This window comes from Chiloscyllium plagiosum, unplaced genomic scaffold, assembly GCF_037043375.1.
Source record: "Chiloscyllium plagiosum isolate Xiang-an unplaced genomic scaffold, Cpla_swu_hap1 HiC_scaffold_18, whole genome shotgun sequence".
In the NCBI taxonomy this organism is placed as follows: domain Eukaryota; kingdom Metazoa; phylum Chordata; class Chondrichthyes; order Orectolobiformes; family Hemiscylliidae; genus Chiloscyllium; species Chiloscyllium plagiosum.
Window position 1 is genome coordinate 74,944,859 of NW_028270156.1, and position 5,848 is coordinate 74,950,706.

Below are 5,848 nucleotides of genomic sequence, written 5' to 3' on the forward strand. Positions count from 1 at the left end.
GGGTTTAGCAATACTGAGAGATGGTCACTTCATCAGGTCCCTGCAGCTGAGAGGTGGAGAGATGTGTAATTCCTTGTGCTTTCTTCCGAACTGAGCCCCTCGGTCTGTAAAACGGGTAAACAAAATCCAGAGAGGGCTCAACCAACATAGAGGCCCCATCGTCTTTTCCAAAACGAGGCCTTTCCAGCAATAAGGGCCATAAACTCCATCACTTACCCTCCTATAAGATTTGCTTAGCTTTTCTCCACGTGACTTTCTGTGAACAGCAGTTCCCACCCACTCACTGCACGCATTAAACTGTTGACTTCATTTCCAAGAAACCACATAGTGAAGCCTCTCCAATCCAGGACATGAACAAAGCAGTTCCATATCATTGAGTTTTTCGCGCAATCCTCATAATTATAAATGAGCAGATCCGACAGGCTCACCAGCTCAAGAACTGCTGAAAGGAAGATGGAGATTGACAAAATTGTCAGTGGGTTGAGCCGGGGGGGGGGCAGACACAGAGCTGGCGCAGTGAGGGGGCACAGCGCAATGCAGGAACACAGCTGGATAGAGACAGTGGCACATTTTAGAAGGAGCTGTGCCCATGGTTTTTCAGCACTGCTCCCTGTAACCTTTCTGATCATTAATAAGTCAGAGGGCACTCAGTCAGTGAGGCATTCACCCTGACACGCTCCCAGCTCAGAGGTCAGCACAACCTGCCCAACTCCCACCCCCTGCCCAGACTCACAGCCCTCCCTCCCAACCCTCTGTGTCAGCCCAGACTCCACCCCCACCCCACGCTCAGACTATGCCCGCATCCCAGCCTCCCCCATCTCCGCTCCCCAGCCCAGAATCCTCTCGCAGTCCAGTCCCTCCCCACCCAGTCTCTCCCTGTGCTGACTCCCCTGCCCATACGCCCCTTGCCCAGTCTCCCCCAGGCCAAGATTCCCTCAGGCCCAGTCTCCCCTAGGCCCAGTCTCTCTCACCCAGTCTCGCCTGGCCCATGCTCCCCAAGCCCAGACTTTACCTGGCCCATCTTTCCCAGGCTCAGTCTCTCCTTCCCAGTCTCCCCTAGGCCCAATTTCCCCCTGCCTCAGACTCCCCTGCCCAGTCTTCTCCAGGCCCAGGCTCTACATACCAGTCTCTCCCTCACACCCGGTCTTCCCCTCAGGCCTAGTCTCCCACAAGCCCAATCTCCCCAAGCCTAGTCTCTTCCATGCCTGGTCTCCCTCAGCCTCAATCACCCCCTCAGGCCCAGTCTCCCAAGGCCCAGTCTCCCCCTGTCCCGGTCTCCCCCCGGCCCAGTCTCCCGCTGCCCCGGTCTCCCCCAGGCCCAGTCTCCCCCTGCCCCAGTCTCCCCAAGGCCAAATCTCCCCCTGCCCTGGGCTCCCCCAGTCCCAGTCTCCCTCTGCCCTGGGCTCCCCCAGTCCCAGTCTCCCTCTGCCCTGGGCTCCCCCAGGCCCAGTCTCCCTCTGCCCCGGTCTCCACCAGGCCCAGTCTCCCCCTCAGGCACAGCCTCCCAAGGCCCAGTCTCCCCCTCAGGCCCAGTCTCCCCCTGCCCCTGGCTCTCCCAGGCCCAGTCTCCCCCGGCCCCGGTCTCCCCCAGGCCCCGTCTCCCCCTGCCCCGGTCTCGCCAAGGCCCCATCTCCCCCTGCCCCAGTCTCCCCCAGGCTCAGACTCCCCCTGCCCCGGGCTCTCCCAGGCCCAATCTCCCTCTGCCCCGGTCTACCCCAGGCTCAGACTCCCCCTGCCCCGGGCTCTCCCAGGCCCAATCTCCCTCTGCCCCGGTCTACCCCAGGCCCAGTCTCCCCCGGCCCCGGTCTCCCCCAGGCCCCGTCTCCCCCTGCCCCGGTCTCGCCAAGGCCCCATCTCCCCCTGCCCCAGTCTCCCCCAGGCTCAGACTCCCCCTGCCCCGGGCTCTCCCAGGCCCAATCTCCCTCTGCCCCGGTCTACCCCAGGCCCAATCTCCCCCTGCTTCGGGCTCTCCCAGGCCCAGTCTCCCTCTGCCCCGGTCTCCCCCAGGCCCAGACTCCCCCTGCCCCAGGCTCCCCCAGGCCCAATCTCCCCCTGCCCCGGTCTCCCCCAGGCTGTATTGAGTATTGATAATGGCTGAGAGGCTCATGTTTGTCCTCACTGCGGTATTAGTGAATTTTGAGCTCTCTCCCCCCCCCCCGCTTTCCCTGGTAGTGATTCCGGAACCTTCCAGTGTCCCTGGAGCATCTTGTAGCCCCTGCATTTCAATGTTTTTACTGAGTAGGAAGTTGGTTAACCGCCCTGATAACGCCTGACCCTGAATCCTCAGTGTGTTTGTAATAATCTGCAGCTGTTCACCAATAAGCCCCACTCCCAAGGCCCAAAATCACTGAACTCTTTTTGTTTGGGAACAGAAGACCCATTGTCATGGTGACGCCAGCTGTCTCCTTGGTCAATTCCACATTGTTAATGGTTTCATTTCTGGCTTCAGCTCTTCCATGTCCCAGGGGATCCTTAGCTTTAACCACAAACACAGAGTCATAGAGATGTACAGCATGGAAACAGACCCTTCGGTCCAACCCGTCCATGCTGAATTATCCTAAATTAATCCGGTCCCATTTTTCAGCACCCGGCCCATATCCCTCCAAACCCTTCCTATTCATATACCCATCCAAATGCCTCTTAAATGTTGCAATTGTACCAGCCTCCACCACATCCTTTGGCAGCTCATTCCATACACGTACCACCCTCTGTGTGAAAAAGTTGCCCCTTAGGTCTCTTTTAAACCTTTCCCCTCTCACCCTATACCTATGCCCTCTAGTTCTGGACTCCCCGACCCCAGGGAAAAGACTTTGCCTATTCATCCTATCCATGCCCCTCATAATTTTGTAAACCTCTATAAGGTCACCCCTCAGCCTCCGACGCTCCAGGGAAAACAACTCCAGCCTGTTCAGCCTCTCCCTGTAGCTCAGATCCTCCAACCCTGGCAACATCTTTTCTGAACCCTTTCAAGTTTCACAACATCCTTCCTGTAGGAGAGAGACTAGAATTGCACGCAATATTCCAATATTCCTCACATTGACCGAGATGTCAGTCCCACAGTGATTCCCATTTGTTCCTAAAGACTGTTAATCAATTGTTATCTGCTCCCAGCAAGGGGAAAGCGGCATTAGAAGCAAGCTCTCTCTGTCTCAAAAACGCAGGCTCTCAATAAAATTGCAGTCTCTCAACTGCAGGCTCTCAGTGCCTCTGCTGCTATTTTAGTAGCTCCTGGTGGCTGACCATCGCCCTGAATTACTTCCACACATTTTAAAGGCGGCGCGTATTTCTCCACAAGATGAGCTACAAAAGCCAAATGAGAAAAGGCTGAATTCCTGAGAATGACTGACAGCAGGAAATTCCGCTTGAGCCCCCCGGCATGTCACACCCAGACAGTGTCAGGGAAATCTCAAACCGAGAGACTGAAAAGCAAGATGGAGTGCAGCACCTCCTGTGAGTTACATCCCAGATTATGGACATGGGCTGAAAGATATTTTTGTGTCTTACCCTCGCAGGATTTTGTGAAACCTGGGGTTAAGAATGCCTGCAGCCCTAAGTCTCACTGTTTCAGTGTGCTGTGAAGGTTACAGTTTGATTAGACACCCCTTTGCTGCAGGTAAAGAACACCCCTCTCTCTGTCACTGTGAATGCTGGGAACCAGGCCAGCATTGAATTGTTGGTCAAAAGGAAACAGGTCAACTAAGTGTGGAGCCAACACTCTGGAAATTAACTGTTTCATTACCAGTATGATCCAATCTAACAGCCATAACACTTCATCATCCCTGTTTCATGAAATTCACAGCCTGATTTGCATACCTGTTTAAACGTTATCTTCCTACTCAATGTAATCTACACATGTACGTGTCACATTTTATGATATTTTCTCGTATTTAATAGCGAATAAACTCATCCTTTGTGTTAACTTAAGAATGCCTAGTTAATCTGGCTCGTTTTAAACCATTAATTCACTCGGGTTGGGAAGAGGTACCTGTGAGGGGAGGAATTCTTTCGAGAGTTAACCCTGATCTGAGCTCCCGAGAGAGAGTTTGGATTAAGAAGGGAGTGATCCACTTCAGCTCGGAGCATTAACCATCTCAATCCGGAATATGGACGTTTCCCAGGAACGGTTTGTACCGAGGTTCCAACTTAGATCAGGTTTGAGGAGAAAGAGAGGCGAAAGATAAACAAAGCTATCATTAGATCCCTCAGTTGGTGAGGAACATGACACTCACTCAGATATTACTCTCTGGGGGGGTGTATCTGCTCCAGATGGTCTGGGGGGTATAAAGGACCAAGGAATAGTGAGCCTGGACTTTCATGTTTCAAAAAGGAAAAAGAAATCCTTTCACCTCTTTATTCCCAACTGGAGTTGTCCGATGTGGTTTGCCCACTGTTCATTACCATCGAGAGTGATTTGACAGTCTCCCTGCTTTCATTTTGTCTAATTTGCTAGATTTCCAGGAAAACCGTATGCAAGTTTATATTAAACAACAAGATCTAGGCATGCCGAAGGGAATTCGAACTCTGGCACCTGGGACGTTTATTCTCTGTTTGGGGCTTTGATGTTATTTCATACTTTTACCAATGTACTATAGACATGGACAGTAATTATAGACTGTAGACACAGACAGTAACAATGTACCATTAACATAGACAATAATGATAGATTGTAGAGATAGATAGTAACAAGATACTATAGAAATGGACAGTAACGATGTACTCTAGACATGGATAGTGACAATGTGCTGTAGATATAGACAGTAATCATAGACTGTAGACATGGACAGTAACAGCACACTGTAGAAATGAACAGTAACAATATATTGTACACAATAATTATAGACTGTAAACCTGGTACGTGGCAATATGCTATAGACATGGACAGTAATTATACACCATAGATATGGGTAGTAACAATATACTGTAGACAGTAATTATAGACTGTAGACATGGACAGTAACAATATACTGTAGACAGTAATTATTGACTGTAGACATGGACAGTAACAATATACTGTAGACAGTAATTATAGACTGTAGACATGGACAGTAACAATATACTGTAGACAGCAATTATAGACTGTGGAAATGGATAGTAACAATATATTGTAGACAGTAATTGTAGACTGTAGAAATGGGTAGTAACAATATATTATAGACAGTAATTATAGACTGTAGAAATGGATAGTAACAATATACTGTAGACAGCAATTATAGACTGTAGAAATGGGTAGTAACAATATATTATAGACAGTAATTATAGACTGTAGAAATGGGTAGTAACAATATATTGTAGACAGTAATTATAGACTATAGAAATGGGTAGTAACAATATACTGTAGACAGTAATTATAGACTGTAGAAATGGGTAGTAACAATATATTATAGACAGTAATTATAGACTGTAGAAATGGGTAGTAACAATATATTGTAGACAGTAATTATAGACTGTAGAAATGGGTAGTAACAATATATTGTAGACAGTAATTATAGACTGTAGAAATGGGTAGTAACAATATATTATAGACAGTAATTATAGACTGTAGAAATGGATAGTAACAATATACTGTAGACAGCAATTATAGACTGTAGAAATGGGTAGTAACAATATATTATAGACAGTAATTATAGACTGTAGAAATGGGTAGTAACAATATATTGTAGACAGTAATTATAGACTATAGAAATGGGTAGTAACAATATACTGTAGACAGTAATTATAGACTGTAGAAATGGGTAGTAACAATATATTATAGACAGTAATTATAGACTGTAGAAATGGGTAGTAACAATATATTGTAGACAGTAATTATAGACTATAGAAATGGGTAGTAACAATATACTGTAGACAG

At 48.3% G+C, this 5,848-nt stretch overlaps 1 protein-coding gene across 5 annotated transcripts in view; it reads left to right on the plus strand.

Annotated features, from left to right (window-relative positions):
* LOC122546628 (complement C1q tumor necrosis factor-related protein 4-like) overlaps nt 1-895 on the plus strand; it is a 124,265-nt gene extending 123,370 nt beyond the window's left edge. For all 5 annotated transcript variants that reach the window (XM_087996799.1, XM_087996802.1, XM_087996801.1 and 2 more), the window contains exon 2: nt 1-895. This exon is cut by the window's left edge and continues 3,319 nt beyond it. The gene's annotated coding sequence lies outside the window, so the exon portion shown is untranslated.
* Nucleotides 896-5,848: the final 4,953 nt, after the last annotated feature.